General features: G+C 43.3%; 1 protein-coding gene and 1 pseudogene across 26 annotated transcripts in view; one reads left to right on the forward strand and one right to left on the reverse strand.

Annotated features, from left to right (window-relative positions):
* LOC130480067 (KICSTOR subunit 2-like) overlaps positions 1–8377 on the forward strand; it is a 78752-nt pseudogene extending 70375 nt beyond the window's left edge.
* Positions 1–23636, reverse strand: part of NRXN1 (neurexin 1) — a 1090355-nt gene that overhangs the window by 474743 nt on the left and 591976 nt on the right. The gene's annotated exons all lie outside the window — the stretch shown is intronic.

The raw sequence follows: 23636 nt of genomic DNA on the forward strand, positions 1-23636 counted from the left end.
GCTGGACTTGATGGACCTTGGTCTGATCCAGCAGGGCTTTTCTTATATTCTTAATCTCAAACTGTAGATATTTAGAAAGACCTTTCTCTGCCAGCCAGAATGGATTAATAGCTCAGTGAACTAATAGTGTTACTCGGTATCAGGCAGAATTGCCTGCTCATTTTCTACATGTGAAAAGCTAGTGTAGAAGTTAAGAGTGTCAGACTAATATCTGGGAGATCCAGGTTCTAATTCATTAGTACTGCAGTACATTAGCTTGTAAGTGCCATCATGTCACAACCGATTTATGGTAACCCAGCAATGGGCTTTCAAGACAGGTGAGAGAAGCAAAGGTGGTTTGCCATTGCTTTCCTGTGCAAAGCCTTCCTTGGTGGTCTCTCATCCAAGTCCTAACCCTGCTTAGCCTCCGAGATCTGATGAGATCAAGGTATATCATGCTGCCTCTCCTCCCTAGCAGTGCAGTACCTATACTAACATTGTTTCTGTTACATTACTGTGGAAAGAACTCTATTTGTTGTGGGGAAAATTGATAAGACCTTTGAGCAGCATAAAAGTGAGCAGATTTTCCTTGTTGTGTTCCTTTATATTTTTGAGAGTTTACTTGGTGCTGTATGCTACACTGCTTTTAGTTTGGTTTAATTAAGAACATTTCTAAAATTAACTCTAGAACAGGAGCATATATAATCTGCTACAGCTTTCAGGCCCTCCTTTATGTTATCAACACCCATATGCACATGGATACAATTCTGTAAAAAGGTAATAATTAGATCGATATTATTTGTGTGTGTGTTTTCTGTTGAAGAGCATATGGGTTCATCCACATTTGTAAAATGCCATCATAAAAGTAACTTGATATACGTACAAACAATCAGATGATGCCCCCCCCAAGAATTATGTCATTGTGCACATGCACATTGGTATCAACAAGGGGAAGAAGATGCAAATGAAATGGAAGAATGGAATCTGGAGGCAAACTGCAAATGTACAGGACACTGTACAGTAGTTAGAAACACACACACTCCACTGTGGATTCCTAACGCATCAGTTCCACTTTGTAAACAAGATCAAATAATTTTCAACTTCCAAATTTGGAGGAGGAGAATTTTGGATGCCTCACCAGAACAGAAATACCCCTGAATTTCATATACAGTGAAATTTGGGGGGTGGGCAGGGGAGAGATTTGGAAGGTTCTATTTAGAGAAATCTCTGAGGGATTTCAAGAGAAGCGACAAAGTAATTGAATTATTGGGATTTCTTGGAAGGGAGGGAGTATGTGGAGGGTGGGATGTCTGTGTATCCTTTTGGCATTGAAGCAAATAGTATTAATACTTCTGGGTTTTGTGATCTAAACAATAGTACAGAAACAAAAACCAAACAATACACCACCCCAGAAAGTTCTGAATTTTGTTGTTGTTTCTGTAGGATTGTTTCCTTTACATGTTTTCAGTGCTTGTATGTCACTTGTACAGAAGTGACTAATACTACAAATTGCTGGAAAAAATGTTCTAAGATAAAGCTACAAGACCATTAAACCTTTGCTCATAGATTTCTTTAGCTTTGCATGCCAGGTCATAACACAGCATGGGCAGAACACCATTAGGGGCTGCTGTCTGAAAGAAAGTGACCCTGTGACCAGACAGCTCTCTTGGCACCTGAGACAAGCAAATTTCAAGAAGCCCTGAAGAGTAAAGACATGAAGGCACACCAACATGACACTTAGAAATGATTATTTTATGGCAACAAAAAAACTTAAGTGCTCTTAAGGGTAAAATTGTATCATATCTTAAGCAACCATTATTAGGCTAGCTGCTGAAATGGGAGTCAGTGCGCCCCAACCATAGGATCCTGTAAAGACATGTAGGGAAGAAAATGAGCAATGGGAACTGGATGGATCTGGTTGTGGGTTATAATGAAGCCTAGACATCCAGATCTCAATCCTTATTACCTGCAGCAGTAGCCACTGCATCTCTCAAACCAATAGTGAAGATGAGCTTTTATTCTCCTGAAGCATCATCTCCTTACAACATAAAACTCTGGAATAGTTGCAGTGGGTTCTCCTCAACTCTTATGTTCAGAGTACCCAATTCAGACAAGGACCACATTATGCATACATGAACCTTCCTTATACTGAATCAGATCACTGGTCCATCAAAGTCAGTACTGTCTACTCAGACTGGCAGTGGCTCTCCAGGGTCTCAGGCAGAGGTCTTTCACTTCACCTTCTTGCCTAGTCCCTTTAACTGGAGATGCCGGGGATTGAACCTGGGGCCTTCTGCATGCCAACAAGCAGAGGCTCTACCACCGAGCCATGGCCCCTCCTCCCCATAAGACTGCAGCCTTAATAGGCATGGCTGCCTGGTCTTGGCCATGCTCCTTCCCACATGAGCAGCTGCGGGTTGCACAGAAAAGTGTTCATCTGTCAGACTAAGCCATTTAGTGGACTGGAGGGCGGAGGAGTAACCTGAATTATCACTTAAAAACACACATACAGAACTATTTCATTCGGTTTAAGAAACTTATATGGAGGCCATTTAGGCTTTATGTTTCATCCTTTGCCCATACACTGTTTTCAGGACTTGATGTGGTCCACGAGAGTGCTATTTGGCCTGTTAGGGAAACCCATGTGTTCCCTGGGATACATGTGACAGCACAGCAAGGTTTGACTTATAGAGGCACACTGCTACCTTATACTGCTACCTTACTCTGATCCAGGGGAGAGATTGTGGCTCAGTAGTAGAGCATCTGCTTTGCATGCAGGTGGTCCCAGGTTCAATCCCCATCATCTCCAGTTAAAAAGTGGTAGTAGATGATGTGAAAGACTGCTTCCTGTGACCCTGGAGAGCTGCTGCCAGTCTGATCAGGCACTACAGATCTTGATGGACTAATGGTCTGATTCATTATAAGGCAGCTTCAAGTGTTCATGGGATTTCTATGCTGCTGCCTTGTCTCCTCTGAAGCTGCATGAGAAGGGAGATTTCAGATGGTATTTGAAAGGAGGAGAGAAAGAGGGAGTCAGCCCTTAAATGGAATGCACTGCAAAATGTCCAGCTTAGCTTGCAGAGCTAAAGCAGCCCCTTCACATAACAAATCTGATGCTAGGAGATTAGGTCTGCAAAGAGAGCTCAAGTTTGCAGAGGCAATGCCATATAAGAGAATGGTCTGGCAGTCAGCCATACATATATCACATCACAGAGAAACATCATATCAAAGATTGTTGGGGGGGTAGTCCTTCAATTTAACAACAAAGTCCTTCAATTTAACAACAGTCAATTCTTAGGCTTGCCATATTTCCAATCTGGCAGACCGAGTGTTTGCTTCTTGCTTATGATGTATATTTAGTGGGAAATTGGTGGTTGTTAAAAACAGGGTTGCCACTTGCCAGCAGGCCTGGTGAAAAATGTCTTTTTCTGTAATTGGGACTTCATGTATGAAAATAGGCTGAAGCTTCTTATGGCATACAATCACTGGGTAAATAACATCCCATGAAGCCCCTATTAAAGGGACAGGACATTATCTCTCCAGACAGTTGGCATCCCTAGTTATAAATGATCCTCACCATTTCAGAAATATTCTGAACAGTGCTTCTAAAGATGATTACAGTATCATTTAGGTCAGGCCTAGACAACCTACATCCCACCAAACCTACTACAGAGTCTCCCAATCCTATTGTAGTCTGTTTGATGCTTGAAACTCCCATCCTCCTTTTCAAACTGGCAAAAAATAGGTTTATGGAATCCCTGATAGACTGTCATGGTGAGCAACAAGTTGGATTTGAGTGTTTGTAAATGGTTTAAAAGGTGGGGGAGGAATTCTGCCATGGAAGCTGCCATGAAATTGTTTGGAAATGCTTCAGATTTCGCATCTCTTCCAAATACCATACAGGCAACAACAGAGAAAAGAGAACTGTTAGCATCAGTTAAAAGGCTGAAACACAAAAATACCAATTTGCATTGCATACATAATGAACAATGCCAAAAATGAAGCAATAGTAACAGTTTTGCTGCTCAATCCCATGCATAGCTACTCAGAAGTAAGTCCCTCTGTGATTCACTGCCATTAAGTTTCAATGAAATATCCACTGGATCACAGCCTTGAATTATCATGGGTCCCTGAAGGAAGGTACAGAGAACTGGAATTTAGAACTCCCTCTAAAGGGAATGCCTCAAGCAACACACAAAGCTGTGTGTGTGTGTGTGTGTGTGTAAAGTGCCGTCAAGTCACAGCCGACTTATGGCGACCCCTTTTTGGGGGGGTTTCCATGGCAAGAGACTAACAGAGGTGGTTTGCCAGAACACCCAAAGCTACTCTAGAGTAATTATCCTGGGGTCAAACCCTCACTAAACCCGAGCGTGTGAGAACAATCAAAGCCAATGAAGTGCAAGAGACGGCACTGAGAGAAGAGCTAGAAGATGAAGGGACCTATCATGGTACGTCAATGAGAGTCCTCAAGAATAACTGTATCAGGAGTCATAAATCTACAGCTAGGCCTGAGAGCCAATTGCTTTAGGGATATCGAAACTAATCCAGGACTCCTAAAGATATTACATTATTGACTGATTTATGCCAAAGACGCTCACCTATTTTTTTCCTCCTGACATTTTATGGCATCAACAAAGGCTTTAAAATAAGTCCTTTCAAGTATTCTCTTTCTCAAAACTTCACAGTCAAGTTTTGACAAGGGGAAGAACAGTGATTAATTGCTGTTTGCAGCCTTGCATGCAAAAATAGCAGTTTTTTCATATCGTAATTTTTTTTGTTGCACAAATGCAATCCATACCTTCTCTCTCATGGCTTCCCAAGTTAAGCCACCGTTTTAATATCATTCCATACAAGATTAGATTGGGGGAGGGGAGGCAAGCCCTTCCCATTGAATATTCAGGTGCTGAATGTGCTTGAAGAACCCCATAAATCACACTTGTCAGAAGTTTCAACGGAATCAGTCTATATGGTTACCTTGTCTATTATTTAGAAAGCACAGGCACTGAGCGATATATTCTACTGAGCTCTGTGCATCTGATTTGCATACAGTTGTGCCTCCCTCCCTCCCGTTCTCTTTAATCTAAGCTTCTTTGGTTTTAAAAAAAGAACATAATTACAGATTTTCATTTTAACTTTGAAACCCAGTGACTTTTATTTTGATTGCCTCATAATTACAGGGCTCATGTCGATTTAGCGTCCATTTGGATTCCTCCGCAGTGATGTCTCTGTATGTTGGATTGGCAAGTAATGAACCGTGTGAATTTAGAGGTGATGAACTATTGCTTTCCAGACACATAACTCACCGTGAAATTGCATAGCCTTTAGTTAAGGCCTTTTTGCTTACTCTTAAATACTTCTTGGCAAATCTACCCAAGATTCTCTAATGAAACGGCAGCATTATGCTGAAGTATCTCATGCTAGCTTAATGAAAGAGCTTAGGAGGAAAAAACACACACCGAAGAAACAACAAGCCAAGCTCATCCATCTCCCTGCCAGGATGTTCTTTGGCATTTTACAGTTACGGTGCATTGTGATGATGATGCACTCATACATAATCTTACATACCTGGTCAAGGATCCCCATATCAGTAAATTATCCATGACCTACATTTCCCACTAGGGAATGCTGCAGACAAGATGTTTGACTGGAACTGACTGATAATAGGATGCATTGCATTTTCTATGGCAGACTTACAGCCCAAATTTAAAATGTATGAGACAATGTATTATTTAGAGAAATCTGGCTTGGGAAAACATGTAGAAAGATTTACATATGTGGTAGGTTGGAGATGCTACTTTAACTGCCAAGAGGTATCCTGATCCTATGGAGGTGTTAACTGCTGTGGGTCACAGTTACACAGCCATATTGGGTAGGTTATCAGCCTTGGAGCAGGGGGGACTTTGCTTGAAGTATTTGCTCAGCCAAAATGGCCAGGGTGGTCTTAGACAGGTTTTTCACCATTAACAGTATTGTTGTGAAGATAGGTCTTGGTGCAAACACGTTTCTTGCTGCAATAGCAGTAAACAGCCCTGAGGTGGTGTTGGGAGGAAAGAGGGTATGCTTTCACAAGGATCTCTTCTCTAGATCCATGAGGAAATAACTGGGTGCAGTAGAAGTGGTAGCAATGTGAAACATAGAAGAAGAGAAGAAAACCTCTATATAAATGGTCTTTTTCTTGATATTCCTTACATGACCCATTCAAACCTGCAGGGTTTGTGGCAAACTCTGTATATTCCCTTGTTCACCCATTCGCAGGTCCTGCAGGAGCCATTTTGCCACTGTATCATGTCACAGAATGAGGCTCCAGGCTGACAGGCCTCATGAATCATTATGTCTTGTTGTGGGCCAGCCAATGAGAGAAAGTGGAGGGCACTGGTTTTATGTGTTGCCCCACCTCTAGCAAGCTTTCTCTACAGCTACAGCCAGCATCCCCCCTCCCCAGCATAATATGACAACAGAGGATTAGCTGGTCACATTAAGGTAGAGCAGGAACTTTTTTGACTTTGACCTTCAACTGATCAGACAAGCCTATTCTACTCTTTAGCCGTATGATATTTTTTTCTTTAATTGACCTGGTCATAATTGTTAGGGCAAACTGGGGATCTAATTTTTAGGATGGAAGGGTAGGGGAATGAATGCTACTAGTCTTCTGAGCATTAATAAGCAGTTTACATTGTTTCACTTACTTCATTTGTATTCTTGTCTGTGCTTCTCTAATCTATATAAAAGGGACTGGCGACATAAATAAACTTTAAATTATTTAAATTATTTTTTGGTTTCCACCTCCATCAGTTAACACTGAGCTGTTAAGGAAGGCATTGGGACCCAAGGTAACAGTTCTGAAAGTGATGAAGATGGTGAGAATTCTCAGGAAGAATCTGTCATAAAAGGATGCAAGAAAGGTTGAAAACAAAACCATTAAAAACATAGGTTAATTATTATGTACTCTCCTCCAAATTAAGTCTCTGGGGAGTGTTCAATTCGAGCATCCAGAAATTCCCCCTGGCTACTACTTTGTCTGGTTTCACAGGTTGTGTGTGAGAGAGAGTGAAGATGAGAGGGGAATAGGGGAGTTGATTCCTCTGGGAGTGCCAGGGCCAGAGGAGCAGGTGGTGCTGGAGACCATCTTCTCCCACCTGGGTATCTTTTCCTACAACAAGCCCTCGGACAATGTGGAGAAGGAATGCAAAGTGAACAAGAGTGCCAGGCTAGGTGGCTTTCACTTCTGGCCAGGCTGCCCACTTGGCTCCCGCCAAGAAAGCCTATCACAGCATGATCTTTTTGAGCCAGAAATTAGGTGGGCAGTTGTTCTTCAGCCAAAAGGACTCCATATACACCACAGACACATCTCTGCCTAATGAACTGAAGAAGGTGGTAGCAACAGGCCAGAATGCATTGGGAGGAACAGCCCCTCACCTGTAAGAACAGCTTTATCACCTCTCTGAGATGCCCCCCACCCTCGCAGGCTTGGATGGAAATTGCTGACTTCTATAAAAAAATGTGCAGCCTCAGCATCCAGGGGTTTATCAGTCCTGAGCAAATGGTAAACATCTTGGAAACCATATTAAAGAAATATAGCTCAAGGTCTCATCATGCAATCCTTAGTCCTCCTGAATGCAATTTTTAATTAGAAGCTCAGGTGCTTACCAACCTTTTGAAGGTTCAGGCACAGAGTTCAGAGTAGAAATCGCTCCCCTCCTTGGTCAACTTGCTCCATGCTCACACAAAGCTACAAACATGGGGACAGATCTTTGAGAAGCAGTTAGGAACCAAGAAACATTTGTTGGGTGGCCAACCTTAGAAGGCTGTGTAGCTCCACATTTTTACCTTTGGCAAAAGAAGCTCAAAAATAGTCTTCTTGCCAAATTTTGCTTTTACTTTCATGAAGCACTTAGTTGGCAAACAACTTCACCTGAAATGAATTTTTTTGCAAAAGCCAATCCTGGCTATTTTGGGAAAACTTCCAGATTCATCAGGAAATATGCTGCTGTTAATATTTCTTTAATCTTTGACACCTGAGGGTCAGAGAGCTTTAGGGAACATGTTTCTCATCTTCCCCATTCCTATCAGGAAGCCCCAAAAGTTGTAGATCAGTTTCCAGCAGCAGTCTATCTGTCCAGTGACAGGCCTGTGATGCATTGGCTCAATGTCATTATGATTATGACCGACAGAGTCTCTGACCTCAACAGTTTGAAAAAGGTGGTCCACTTCTATAATGACACAGTTCAAAGCACATATTTTCTGACCTGTCCTGGGCCTCACTTTACCATTGTAGTTATTTTTGAATCCAAGAAGTCAGAGAGAGAGTCTCACTTAATTTATTTTCTCAAAGAAATTCCACATTCCCTTAAAAAACTCTAAAGCTTTTGCAAGTCTGAAGCCTGAATCCAATGGATGAATGACTGCTACTGTTTAAACAATACACTGCAAGGAAAAATGCTCCTTCTCTGTTTTGTGGGTGTCTTTTTTTTTCTTTTTAAAAATAGTCAATGTTTAATAGTAATATTTAATATTAAGCATTTTTGGAATGAACAGCCAGAATGACTTATTCAAAGGTCAATGAAAAATGAAAACCATTTAAATGCAGTGCATTAAAATAATTAGAATGGTCTGGTCTCACATCAGAAAACCACTGGACAGATTTCTATTGGATGTACTCCCAAACCCAAAAGACTGTGGTCATACAAAAAGAAATGTCTGATAACAAGTTGCTCAAGCTTTTGGGAGTGTGTGATTTATCTCCAAAATGGGTCCGAAGAACCTCTAGTTGATTTTTCAATGCTTGCGCTCTATGACATATATCACAATGCTGGATTTACAGCTGGTGTCCTGGTTTAATGTATTTGGTCTTGCCAGCCAGCTATTCTGTCAAAGGAATATGATTGTATTCTACAAAGGCAAAGGATTGCCATCTATCTTTCTCCTGACCAAACCTTTCAGGAAGCACATTCACTCCTCAGCCATTCTCCAAACAATGTTCTCATGCCTTTCAAATGCATGATGAGACCATCTTCACAAAGCTATTACTGTTCTGTGATGTTCAGAGAAATCCTAAGGGGGGGTACTTCTGGGGCAGCCGGGGATGGTGCAACTGCACCACCTCCTGAGCAGTTTGCTGCACCGAGCACAGCAAGCCAAAAATGAAAAACTCCCCAAGCCCCATGGAAAGAGCTTAAGGAGTTGACTAAAGTCAGCCCTGCCCTTGGGAATGCCCTCTTTGGCACCAGCACAAGTCCTTGTGCTGGAGAAATGCTGTGACTGAGGCTGCACCAGTGCCTGTGCCTCATGCTGCCATGGCTCCCCAACATCAGCATAAGTGGTCCTGCGGTGACGTAAGTGCCCATTTGAATGGTGCAAGTGGCACTTATGCCGCCGCAGAGGTCACGCCGCCTCCAAACCCTTTTTGGGCCCCCTTTCAGAATTGCACTGGTTGACTTTATAAGACAGCCTGGAAATAAAAGAGTTGTGTTTGGCCTTAGTCTTCAGAACTAACAGCGCAATCCAATCCTAAACAGGATTACACCCTAAATCCATTGAAGTCAGTAGGCTTAGAAGAATGTAACTTTGCTTAGGATTGCACTGTGCCTGGCTCAAGGATGTTGCAGCTGGTCATCCACGGCCTAAGCTACCTCTCACACACAAAAACTCCTTTTCAAATAGCATTCTCAACTGTATACTCCATCTGCAAATATTGCATTTTATGCAACACTTACAGGGTTCTTTTGTGTAACCTCTGTACTTGGAGCTTTGCATGCCCAGTGGAGTTACTGGTCTCATCAGTAATGTGAAAATCCTTATTTGCTTCGAGTGAAGAAAACCCTAATTAATAGAATCCCTTCCCACTGAATCATTCTCTTTGTTAACACACACACACACCTCAAGTTTTCTTTGTGCAGCCTCCTTCTCTCAGAGACCTAGGAGAAACGTTCTTTGGAGAAAACTGCAATAGAACACCATTAGACCTGTGCAGGCAAATACCTGTAATTTTCTACACTTTGGGAAGATCAGTGAACAATGCACATTTCTTCGACAGCAGCCTTGTTCTCCAATATTTACTGATATATACTGAGCTAGGACCAAACTACACCTTGCACGCAGTTGCACGTTTCTTTCCCCTAGCAGTTGCACATTTCTGTCCCCTAGCAGTCTTCTGTAACTCAAAAGCAGCCTTGGAGTGATGAAAGGCTCTTTCCCTCAGAATTGCACTTTCAAGAGGCTTTCTTAACCATGGGAAGAAGGATATAGAGTCTCTGTACCTTTTCCTCACAAGGGGAACAGCAGCATGGGGAGGGCAGTTTTGAGCAGGCAAACAGCTGATTCTTGTCCTGCTCCACTAGGGCCTTTTTAAGAGGCTGCTCCAAAGTAGTGGGATAGCCTCCTGGAGGATATTAGAAGACCTATGTTTCTTGCTGTTCTGGAGAACTTGTAAAACCGAACACTTTAGAAGAGCCTTTGGCTCTTCAAGATGATTTGCTTTATGGGAGCCTGAGAGGTGTAGTCTTGGATCTGTTTGCTTTATGAGTCCCTGAGAGGTGTAGTCTTGGATCTGTTTGCACAAGGGCCTACTGGAAGCCAGTGAACATGCATGAATGGAAGTCTGAGAAGAAATGTGCTCCATGGCAGAGATTCCCTTGAATAGGATTCAAGCCACTGTCTTTATTTTTGTTAATGCTGATTATCCAATATTGCAGTCCTCTGCAAAGTTATGCCAGCCAAGCCCATTGATTTCAAAGGGCTCAGACTGGAGAGACTCTACATAGGATGGAATTGTTAATTCTTTTTTATTTATTTCCTTACTTTATTTATACCCTGCCACAATAATGTTATGGCATGCTAATGTTATTATTACCCACCCTTGGGGCCAGTTATCAGGGAGAAAGGTGGGCTTATAAATTAAATAGACAGACATATAGTTGCAGCCTGTGAGACAGCTTTCCAGTTTAAAAAAGGGTCAGGGGAAAGAAACATGCAACAGCAAGTACTATGTAACTGGGCTTCAGGCCATGGAAGCTCTCAATATATCAACCTAAAAGTCATGAGCATGTGTGGGTGGAGGACAGAACCAAATTAATGGGAACTTCTATTTGCTTCCTTTTCACCTAAGCCTTTGTCATCACACTGCCAAATTTCTCAGGAAAACAACGTGGGCCAGACACTTTAAAAAATGGGTAGAAACTCTGGTCCTGTGCATTTAGGGTTGCCAGGTTCTCCTGGCAACCAGCAAACGCTTCACAGAGGCAGGTTCAGGGATGGCACTCTGCATGCCCAGTGTGATGTTGTCACTTCCGGTTTTACCCGGAAGCACCAACCATGCACAGGGGATGCTGTAGCATTCTCCCCAAAAACCCTATGGTTTTTTGGACGAGAGTGCTAGAGCATCCCCTAGTATGATGCTGGCGCTTCCGTGTTAACCCAGCAGTGATGTCATTGTACTGGGTGTGCAGATCGCTCCTTCAGATCACTCACCAGCTGAGGGGTGGCAGACAGCCATATGAACTGGCAGGCAATTGTCCGCCATTACTGGACAGTTGGGAACCTTATAAGCATTGCTTCCTCAACATATATGGTAAGATTCCAGGATACTGTCATGGATGAAAGAAGGATTCAAAGAACTGATACACAAAACTGATCAACATGTTTTCTTGCAAGACCTCACTCTTGTGTTAAATCCTGCTTAGGAATCCCTCTTTTGGATGAAGAAAAATCCAAGTAGCCATAAGTTGTATTCTTGTGCAAATCCCATTCATGTCAATGAAGCAACTGAATATGGATTCTGAGATGCTCAGGAGAAAATGGGCAGATAAATATTTTAAATAAATAAATAAACACTGAACTCTGCTGTTCTTTTCTAACATTCCCTGAAAAGGAAAGATTTGGAAGAAAGAGTAAATTAAAAACAAGCAAAACAACAACCCCTTGCTTGTGATTCTCCATCTCCAAAGTTAAAATATTATTAAGCTCTAATGCAATAGGTGACAAAATACAGTGTTGGGAACTTCTGTATCTCCTGATCACAGGGACACGCTTGATGGTGATAATTAGTTTAAAAATACTCCTTTAAGATTGCAAGATGTAACACTGAGCTTGTGAAACATACAATGGAGTTGTCTGGAACATCTGGGAAACAAACCTAGATGCCACAGAGCTGCAGCCTGCTCAGCTTCTGCTTGATGGACAGAGTGCCTGCCAGTGAATTCTATATCTGGATCACATATGAGCAAAGATATATATATGTAGTGTGTCTAATTTCTTAAAACATGTAATCAAGTGGCTGAAGACAGGTAATAGAAGTCTGTGGTGCATTTCAAAAGGAGACCCTAACCAGAGTAGCCCCATTGGGCTAAGGAGGGCTGTTGGATATTTCCCCCTCGTTTCCTGGCTAAGATTCTGAGAGATGCTGATCCTGCCTGCTCCATGGTTTCTGCTTGTCTTTAACAGGTAATTGAAATCTGTGGTGCATTTCAAAAGGAGGCTCTCGACAAAGGCGCAAGCTCTTGACTCTTGACCTGTGGCTCTTGGTCTGGAGTAGGCAGCTAGGAAAGGACTTCAGTGGGGTATAATGCCATAGAGTCCACCTACCAAAGTGGCCATTTGCTCCAGCTGAAATTATATCTGTGGCCTGGATATCAGTTGTAATAGCAGGAGATCTCCAGGCACCACCCAGAGGTTGGCAACCCTACTTCAGTCTCAGAAGGGCTGGCAATGCACAACATCAACCCCTGCTACTGGCAAGCAGGATGAGGCCCCTGGGTTGACCACAACAGGCAGAAATGGCAGAAGTGTCCCTTGTCCCATCAAGCAAGCAGAATGATTGCCTGATGTGTTCCCGGCTCTGCACAGGCTTTGACCTCCTGCTCTTTCGTACATGGATCTGGCTGGCAGAACGCATTTGGGGTCGGGTTCTTCATATGGCACCCTCACATCTCCCCTTCTTCACTCTACTGCTAGGCTTGGCACCCAGTGCTTAGATAAACAGCCCCTCTATTCTCAGTTGTAGATATTCTACATATTCATCGACTGCAATTTTATGCATGCATTGTCTAAATTCAAACAGGGAGGAGAAAAAACAGCTTGCAAGCTGTAAATTACAGGTGTGAGACACCATTTACAAACAAACTGTGTGTAATAATATTTACTTTAGTGAATTATGGTGCAGGAAGAAATAGAAAACAAATTTCGTTCTAACAGCTGCTGAATGAAATTGCTCTTCCAGGCTGGAAAAGGTGATAGTTTGTAAACTACGACAGTTGACAAATTATGACTGTCCCATTAGAAACACAGAACTGTATCCACATGTTCTATCAGAGTAAATCCAGGTTTGTAACTTAAGAGCCTTTTAAATGTCATCTTAGCTGGATTAATACCCTTCTGGCTGAGGAAACATTGTTTTTTAGATTTGTTTTTGATGTGTTGTTTTAATGCTTGCTTTATTACATTGGTTATCTAGGATAACATTAAAAGGGCCTCTCAGGGTATTCTGTTTTGACTGAGAGCTACCACCAACCCTACGTTTCTGCTGTGCATACTTGTGTAATACATGTGCTTCTAAACACACATTTGTTTAATTCACACATTACGTATTTGAGGTGTGCACATTAAAAAGCTGCAGTATACACCTAAAATCTTTGGTGTGTGAATTGGCTTAGTGGGGTAACAGTGAGAACTGATTTTTCTTCTGCTTTCCAGAACTCCAGGGGTTGTATCATGTTTCCGATGAGGAAAGTCTAAAGAGTCTGGGACTTTTCAGTTTAGAAAAAAAGACAACTAAGAGGGGGCACAATAGAGGTTTATAAAATGATGCATTGGGTAGAGAAAGTGGTTAGAGATTTATTTTCTCCTTTTCCCATAATACTGGAACTTGGAGGCACCCAATGAAGCTGGGTAATAGATTCATGACAGACAAAAAGGAAATGCTTTATTCAAAGAATTATTAAATTGTTCAATTCACTGCAAGTGGACATAATGATGCCAACAAACACTCATGGCTATGAAGAAGAAGAAGAAGAAGAATAGTTGGTTTTCATATGCCGACTGTCTCTGCCTTTTAAGGAGAATCAAGACCAAGAAGCTTGCGACATCTTTAATTATTTAACTTATTCCTTTACATCAGGTATATCCCTCCTTTCTCCCCAATGGAGAATGAATAAATTAAATAAATAAACATGTTGCAAGCTTCCTGGTCTAAAACACTTAATTGGATGACACTCTTATGCAACCATGTAGCAGGGGAATGAGAGGAATTCTTTCCCTCCCTGTCCACCTCCACTGCTTTTGCTAGGTCTGACATCCCAGACTGCCAGACATGGGAAAAGCATTTCAGTAGGGTATAATATATTCATTGCACATAGACCCAGTGTGTCTGGGTTCTGGATTTTACCTGGGATATTGAACATGTTATTCAAGCCAACATCCATTCGCTTTATTCAAACATCACACCCATTTGCAGCCATTGAGGCGGTTAGAGATAGAACTGAGGCACTAGGTGGGTAGATGTGGAAGAAGATCTCAGTTTTGGTGATGAGGGAAGACAACAGTTTAATCCAAAAATTCTAAAAAGACTATAGGATCTTTATTGTATTACCCAGTAAGTGACTAGAATGTTGAATTCACTGCCAGGGAATGTAGCGGCAGCCACAAGCATATATGGCTTTAAAAGAGGGTTAGACAGATTCATGGAGAAGAGGTAAATTAGTGGCTACTAGCCATGGTGATGAAAGGGAAGCTCCACAACCAGAGCCAATAAGCCTCTGAACATCAGTGCTAGGAGACAACATCAAGGGAGGATCTTGACCTCTATGCCCTCCAGAGTTGTTGGCCCGCCAGAATAACTGGCTTGCTAGAATAACTGTGTAAGAGAGAACGCTGGAATACATGGACCACTGGTTTGATCCAGCTGGGCTCTTCTTAGATATTCTTATGTATTCAATCACTGTTGCTGCTAGATTAATTTTTGTTCAAAAGTTACAGTTCCTACTGTGAGAGAATGGGTAGATAATTTAAAAAGATCCATCTTGTATGGGAAGATTGACTTGACTTGTAAGATCTAAACAGCTAAGAGATATCCATATATGGAAACAAATGATTACATGGAGTGTTACAAAGAACAGAAATGCGTAGAAAGATAGGATTAACATTATATATTTTAGATAGATGGTTATAACTAAGGATGTGGACATGTGGTTTTTGTATTGTGCATTAGTATTTGTAAAATTGTATTAGAAGATAGATAGATAGATAGATAGATAGATAGATAGATAGATAGATAGATAGATAGATAGATAGATAGACAGTCTCATCCAACTCTACGCTGTGTTTAGTGAACAAGGAACAAATCTATATGAAGCTAATTCTGAGCTTGGAGGGTCAGATGCAAATCCTCTTGGAATTTTCCCATCCAATTTATTTACTCATTGATTGCATTTTTGCAGCATTTACGCACATTTCTAGCCTCCCAGTAAATGAAGCACACATTGCATTTTCTCTCTTTCCTTAGCAACTAGCTAACTATCCACTAGAGTCCAGGATGTGTTAAAAACAACACAAAACAAATTCAGGATGCCTTCCAAATGATACTACAAACAGGTTTATACTTCAGGAAAAAACTGCAACAGCGCCAACATCGTTGTTTGTACACTGAAAATACCTTGTAGCAATTTTGTCTTCCTTCAATCATGCTAATTCCTTGCTGGATTTCAGACATTGCTTTTAAAGACTAGTAAGTCCTTATTGTGAATGATAATGATTAACAACAGTCATAGATACTACAGAGAACTATTTCCCTAGAAGGCTGGGCTCTTCTTTCCAGCCAGCAAAAGTGATGGGGGAACAAGACACGGGAAATTTGAAGGCTATACATATATATATCGTGGGACTCTTACAGACTTCATTAAAAACATTTCAGAATGTTTATAGAAAAAGCAAGACATGACCAAGGAAATAAAAGGAAATTTAATTGATTCATTTGGGGAGAGGTCTGCGATTGAAGTCAACAACCATCAAACAATTTTATTTATTTTTGAATTTTCTGCCTTGAGGGAAAGTTTGATTTGCCTGCACATTTGTCTTGGAACTACCCTGCACACTGCACAGAGTTCTAGAACACTCTGCAGAGCATATACTAGTTAGGGTTGCCAACTTCCGTTTGAGAAATTCCTGGAGATTTGGGGGCAGTGCCCGTGGAGGGCAGAGTTTGTAGAAGGGAGGGAGCTCAATGAGGATGTGAAGCCATAGAGCCCACCCTCTGAAGCTGCCTTTTTTCCCCCTAGAGAAATTGATCAGTTGTGAATCTCTGAATTCCCAGCTTTCATTCTTTAAAAAAAGGAAGTCACTAACCTCCTCCCTAGCAGAGGTATGCCTTTTCCATTTTATCCCCACGAGGGAAAGAGCGAGAGACTTGCTTTAAAAAAAAGAAAAGAAAGAAAGCTGGGAATTCAGAGAACCTGTTAAACCTTTAACTACAACGGTATATTAATATAAAAATATTTTAGTGGCTTTTTTTAAAAAATGCAAAAGGCCTGGTGGTGGGGTGTCTACTTCTTAGGGTTGCCAGGTCCCTCTTCACAACTGGCAGGAGGATTTTGGGGCAGAGCCTAGGGAGGCCAAGGTTTGGGGAGGGGAGGGAAATCAATGTCATAGAGTCCAATGGCCAAAGCGGCCATTTTCTCCAGGTGAACTCATCTCTATTGGGTGGAGATCAGTTGTAATAGCAGATCTCCAGCTAGTACCTGGAGGTTGGCAACCCTACTACTTCTAGTGTGAGAAAAAAGCAGTGCTGTTTGAAAGGGACATAGCACTTCACATACAGTTCATAAACAGATGGGTAGCAGAGCTTCTCCCCCTTTAGGCAGGCACGAATGAGGAATTGAGATCTCCCAGAATTACAACTGATTAGGGCTGTCAATTCGGTTCGGTCCGAACTGAAAATCAACCGAATTTCCCCTGATTCGGCGCTTTTCTGTTCGGACGGATCCGAACTCAAAACTGGCGGGCAACCGGGGGGGCCAAATTCAGCGAGTTCGGGAGTTCGCGAATAAATCCGGCAAATTCGGCCGTCAGTAAGCAGCATAACCGTCAGTAAGCAGCATTCTCCTCCCCCGGCCAATCGGTGGGCAAGCTGGGTCTTCTTCTGGCCAATCAGTCAGGATTGAGTACTGGAGGAATCAGCTGATGTGCGGCCCGGCCAGGGAGAGAGAGAGAGAGAGCGAAATCCTCGTGTGTGTGTGTGGGGGGTGCTTGTGCACATTCGCTCCTTTCTGTGGCTGCAGGGGGCGCATTTTTTGGGGTGCAGACACAAAACTTTCACTGGAACTTCAGATGAAGCTTCTTAAGGTACCCCCGAAAGTTTTGTAAACATTGGGTCAGGGGGTCCCAAGATATGGGCTCCCCCCTTTTTCTTTCCATGGCTGCAGGGGGCGCATTTTTGGGGGTACAAATCCCAAACTTTGAGCGGAGTTTCATACCAGTGTTCTTAAGATACCCCCCAAGTTTTGTAAACATTGGGTCAGGGGGTCTCGAGATATGGGCTCTCCCCCTTTTCCCTCCCCCCTTTTCCATTTATGTGGCTGCAGGGGGCGCTTTTTTGGGGATATAGCCCCCAAACTTTTAGCATAGCTTCAGTGAATTATTCTTAAGATACTACCCAAGTTTTGTAAAGATGGGTTCAGTGGGGGCAGAAATATCGCCTCCCCCCTTTTCTCTTTCCATGGCTGCAGGGGGCGCATTTTTGGGGGTGCAGACACAAAACCTTCACTGGAACTTCAGATGAAGCTTCTTAAGGAACCCCCCAAGTTTTGTGAACATTGGGTCAGGGGGTCCCGAGATATGGGCTTTCCCCTTTCCCCTATTGGGATGAATGGGGCAGCCGATCCGATCCTGTGTGCATCTCCTCTCCAGAGCAAAACGTTCCGTGCCTAATCGGAATCATCTTGGATTACAGCCCGTCCTGATGGAACAGAAGACAGCCATAGTAAGACCCCTTTGGGGGCTTTAATCTATAATTTTTCTCCTGTGTATGTGTGTGTGGGGGGAAAGCAGAGTCTGTGTGTGTGTGGGGAGGGAGCAGTTTCTGTGGGTGGGGGGGAAGCCAAAGGGGGCTTTCGTCGGTTCTGCCTGGGGTGTGTGTTCCCCCTCGAGTCTCTCGCTCCCTGGTTTGAGGGGGGAGGTTTCAGTTCTGTGTTGCAAAGGTGTTGTTTAACAAGGTTGTGTTTGCAGTTGTTTTGCTAATTTCTCCGCTGTTGTCGGGCTGGGAGCTTTGTGCATGGGCGGCAAGCTCTGCTGAGAGATGCACAACATTAAGGGTGGGGGGACCCCTTTCAGGGCCCATATCTCAGCCCCCCCTGACCCAATCTTTACAAAACTTGGGGAGTCTTTCAATAAACGTCCTTTGAAGCTCTGCCAAATGTTTGGGACCTCTAAGCCCAAAAATGCCCCCCCCAGAGCCGCGGAAAGGCGCGGTTGTGTTTTTAATGGCTTTATTCGGCTGAATTTGTTTCCGAACTTTGAATTCCCGCTGAATTGAACGGATCCGAAGTGGGGGAGTTCGGACTTCAGCACGTACCGAACCCACAAGGGCCAAATTCGGCCGAATCCGAACTGTACCGATTTTTTTTTTTTGACAGCCCTACAACTGATCTCCACATGACAGAGATCAGTTTCCCTGCAGAAAACAGCTGCTTTGGAGGGTGGACTTTATGGCATTATATCCTGTTGAGGTCCCGCCTCTCCCCAAACTCCACCTTCCCAGCCTCGGTCCCAAAATCTCCAGTAATTTCTCAACCTGGAGATGGCAACCCTAATGTGAAGGGCCTCAGTTAGGTCTTGAATCAGTGTTGGTTGCAGTCTCCCAGTATGTGCATTGGTGTTCTCCATCTACAAGTGTTAGGGTTCTCAGCCTTTGGTTGGCAAGGTTGCCAGTCCCCCAGTGGGGACAGGGGCCCCTTCCCTTGCCTCTCACTTTCTGCCACTCCTAGCAGAGGTGGCATGTTTCACCACATTGATTCCTAGAGGGGTATGACATCACTTTTGAGGATTGGCATCACATTGTTGCCAATGCTCCCCCATGTGCCACTGGTCTTCTATTTGTTGCTAGGCTTGGCAATAATATTGGCTGGCAACTCCTGGGAGAGTGTGGGGAGGGGAGAAGACACTTACCAAAATGGCATTCCATGAAGTGACCTAACTATACAGTAGAGTGTTGGGGGAATCCTAGAACATCCTCTGATGCTATGATGTCATTTCTAGTTACACATCCAGAATTGGTGGTGTGGGAAGCCATTTGGCCCTCCCATTTCCCCATGCCCTATTGAGTGGCATTGGAGGAATGAGGCTGAGAGGTTTCCTGACCACCGTACTAGTAAGTGTTCTCTCCCAGTTGGAAGCAATAAAGAGAATTATTACTGAAGCTAGAGAGCAGGCTGGAAGGGTGATGTGAAGCAGGACACCTCAGAGGATACCGCACTCACGCCAGTGGCCCATAATATCTGGATAGGAGTTCTGCCTGCATAGGTTCACCCACTGATTGCTTATTACAGATTCCAGCATCGATTGCATGAGCTTTTAACTTTTTGAAGGGAAAGGGCAAAAAACACCATTGTTTGTTTTTTGTGTGTTGTTTCTAATTAACCTTTGATTGGGGAAAACTGCACTGTATGCTCACCAGTCTTGTGTTATCTGTTTATCCCATTTTATTATTTCATTGCCGATATTGGTGTTTTCTTGGGACTAACTTGCCCTTGGTTCTGTCAGAGAAAGAAAAGCTATGAGGAATCCTTGATTGCTTCACTTTTAGCATTGGCATTTTGTGATTAGATTGCCCTTGGTTCTATTCATGAAGGAACAGCTGGAACACATTAAAAATAAAAAAAATAAAAATAAAAATAAAATAATGGCTCCCTTGGAAGTGGATGTAGCTTTGGGATGCGATGCTACTGAGGGTCACTAAGTATAAATAGCCAAGGTTAAAGGCTACTTCACATCTCTGCCCACATCGGCACTTCTAGCTTTGTGCTTGCCTCCTGCAAGTTCCTGAGAGCAAGACAATTTTCTGATCTCAAAAATTCTGCCTTTTTCCTCTCATGGCAGGGATTCCTGGTACATATCCATTTCTTTGTTCTTTCTGTTATTTCCTACTGCAGTCAGTAGAACTGGGTTTAATATATTGGAAACTGCATTTCTTGCAGACTGTCTACTGAATCTGTTCAGAGACATACAAAACCATGATCTTTCCAATTGGATAATATGGGATGTAGGCAAGTATCTTTAAATACAATCCCATTGCTTCATGTTTCAAGTGGGCAAAAATACATTACCAGGAGGAGGAGGAAGCAGCAGCCCCCCCGCAAACCCTTTGTGCCTGAACTAAACTTAGAAAGGAGACATCACGCCTTGCAGCAAGCTAATTAATGTGAGGAAATTAAGTGGTAACAATGGTTTAAAGGGTAGGTGCGCATGACAAAACATGGTGTCACAATAATGTTGATATGATTACACAAATAGTTGTTTCAAGATGCTCTTGGGATGGTGTTTCACCAATACACAGGAGTACATAGGTCTTCACACACACAAAATGGTAGGAAGAGCACAGGGGAAGCCGTTTTGGGTCTCCCTTGGGGAGAAAGGTGAGAGATAAAGGAAGTAAATAAAATCTAAAAAAGCTCAATAAAATAATATATATGACTGCATCAAGATTGCTTTTTTGAATTGGTTATAAATGCATACATGCACATTGGAAACATGATAGTGGAGGGACAAAGGAACCAAAAGGACAGAAAGCTACAGCAACCGCTACTTGCTTTTATTCTAAAATTAATTTATAAATTTCCCCAGTTAAACCAGAAGTAAAGAAGTACAGAGTGAATAAAGAAATAGAGCAGGGGAATGGGTGGAACTTGGGGCAGATGCCCCCTTTAAAGTGGTCCTCCAGCAAAACAACTTGCCAACCAAGACTGTACAAGGGAGTAATGCTCTCTAAATTCATGTGTATCCTTCCCCCCTTCATTTGTATTCTCCTTGCCGTATGGCCCTGGGTGGCCTGGCTTATTTGTCCCACAGTCTGCAGATGATTGGACAATTGGGCCAGGCCAGTTTACCAAGGGCCATAAGCAATGAACACCTCTCCTTGTCTCTTCCATTACATCTCTTCATTTTCCATGAAGACCTTGGTTAACCCTAAGCTTGGTAACATGTACACATTATTATTCCTCTATTACTCATCCCCATAGTTCTGTTGTCCCGAGAACTCTCTGCCAGCCTGTCAAACGCCCACATAGAATGGGCTGCCAACCTTCAGGTGGTGGCTGGAGATCTTCCACTATTACAACTGATCTCCAGGTGACAGAACTCAGTTCCCCTGGAGAAAAGGGCCTCTTTGGCAAATGGACTCTATGGCATTGAAGTCCCTCCCTCTCCAAGCCCCGCCGTCCTCAGGCTCTACCCCCAAAATCTCCAGGTATTTCCCAACCCAGAGCTGGCAACCCTACGCATGGAGGAAGCCTCCTCAGACTCCACCAGCCACGCCCTTACCGGGCAAAGAGAAGGTCGGACGCAGGAGCAAGGTCTTGGCAGCAAGGAGAAGGTGCCCCCAGAAGCTGACTCACAGGAACCCAGCAGCAGAGGGATGACATGGAGTCCAGGCAGCAAGGAGGAGGAATGCTCAGGAGCCAAGGTGCAGAGACGGCCCCAGATGACGGGCGGAACAGCGGCACGGCTGGCAGCCATATGGAAGTACGGCCAAGAAGAGCCGGTGCCGGCACAGCACAGGCCCCCGGGACGGAAGAGGGAGAGCGCACAGCTGAGGACTAGGGTTACCAGGTCCCTCTTCGCCACCAATGGGAGGTTTTTGGGGTGGAGCCTGAGGAGGGCGGGGTTTGCAGAGGGGAGAGATATCAATGCCATAGAGTCCAATGGCCAAAGCGGCCATTTTCTCCAGCTGAACTGATCTCCCTTGGCTGGAGATCACTTGTAATATCAGGAGATCTCCAGCTAGTATCTGGAGGTTGGCAACCCCTACTGGGGACGGAGCCGGGTTAAGGCCCTACAGATGGCTCATGTCCAGGAGGCCTTTATAGCCTTGGGGAGGGGAGGGAATAGTGGGAGGTGGGAGGGCAGAACAGTCTCTATATAAGGACGGCAAGGCCAAGGCCAGGGAGGAAGGCAGCACAGTCCCAGCTAGAGAGAAGGAGGGACTGAAGGCTGCAGAAGGGAAGGAAGGGAGTGGTGTTCAAACCCCTTCAACCTTGAACTGGGGCCCGCATGTGCTTACCTTTGATGGGGCTGCTCCATCTCCTACCCCAGGGGAATGGAGTTCCGAGCAAGGGTGGAACATACAAAGAAGATGGCCTCCCCTAAGACCATAACAGAACTGGATGGATGGGCAGGAGCGCCACATCTGTTTACATTCCATTGTCAGTTTCAGATTGTAACTACTGGGGGCAGGAACCTCTTTTTCCCTTATGTTGAATACTGAAGGTGCTGACTCAGTGATAACAGCAAAGGGAGTTGGTGGCATGGAATGTTCATTTATAGATGTCTATTGCTACTCCCATGGGGCAATCTCTAGAACAGAAGTCACAAAAAACAATCTGCAAGAGTTGTATATTAGCAAATAGATGCTGCTTCTCCTTTCTCTGAAAGAAAAAAAAAATCTTTGAAAATGGTGATGCAGGCTGCACTCCTAAGCACACTTACTAGGGAGTATGTCCCATTGACTGTAATGGGACTTACTTCTGAGAAAACATGCGCAAGATAGCCCTGGCAATCCACCTTGAACTAGGGTTTAACTGAATCGTGGGTCCCAACCCACCAGTGGTGTAGAGGCACTGGAGACTCTAGTGTTTAGAACAGAGGATGCTTTGCAAGAATATGTCAAGTCCCTGAGGGATGTGACTGTGATGCCAACATTTTGCAGTGTATAAAAAAGGAATGCCCATTCTCCATAGTGGGAGTCTCTGTATTTTGACGGCTTTGCATCTTGCAGGAATATCCAACCACTGCTTTGGCCACTTAGAGGATTTTACTGTCACTGTGCGTAAAACTCTGTGTCAGATCTAGGTCTGCTTCTTCTTTCTTGGCCACTGCGTATTTATCTCTAATGATGGTAACCCCAACCCTCCACTCTCCTCTAAAGTGTCGCCTGCCAATACCACCTACACTTTGATCTTTTTTTTAAAGTACTGTTCTCCAAATTTCCAACCAATTGCAGCATTATGAAAGATGGGCGACTAATGATCAATTTTTGAAAGATTACTAAGCTTAAATCCACAAGACAAGACAGAGCAGTATGAAGCATATAATTTTATCCCCAGGACATCCATTTTATGTCATTAAAGCACACTGTATAAGAGTAACAAGTACACTGGAACAGCAGTTATTTTGTCAACCACAAGGCTCACAGAAATTTAAAGAGCACGAACGAGTACAAATGGCCCACCATAAAACTCTAATCATATGGTAAAAAAAAAAAATCTTCAAATAATCTTTAGTTTAGTGGTTAACATTTTTTTGTTTCTCTTCTAGGACTTAAGAGTTGTCTGCAAACTGTTATCATGCCAATTATTAATACAACTTTCACAGGCAGACTTGGCTGTAGATGTGTGCACAAAGAAATGAGAAACCAAACAGCATTTAATGGTGAATCTTAGACAACAAATTGAACTGATGTT

Source organism: Euleptes europaea, chromosome 7 (genome assembly GCF_029931775.1).
Source record: "Euleptes europaea isolate rEulEur1 chromosome 7, rEulEur1.hap1, whole genome shotgun sequence".
Lineage (NCBI taxonomy): Eukaryota > Metazoa > Chordata > Lepidosauria > Squamata > Sphaerodactylidae > Euleptes > Euleptes europaea.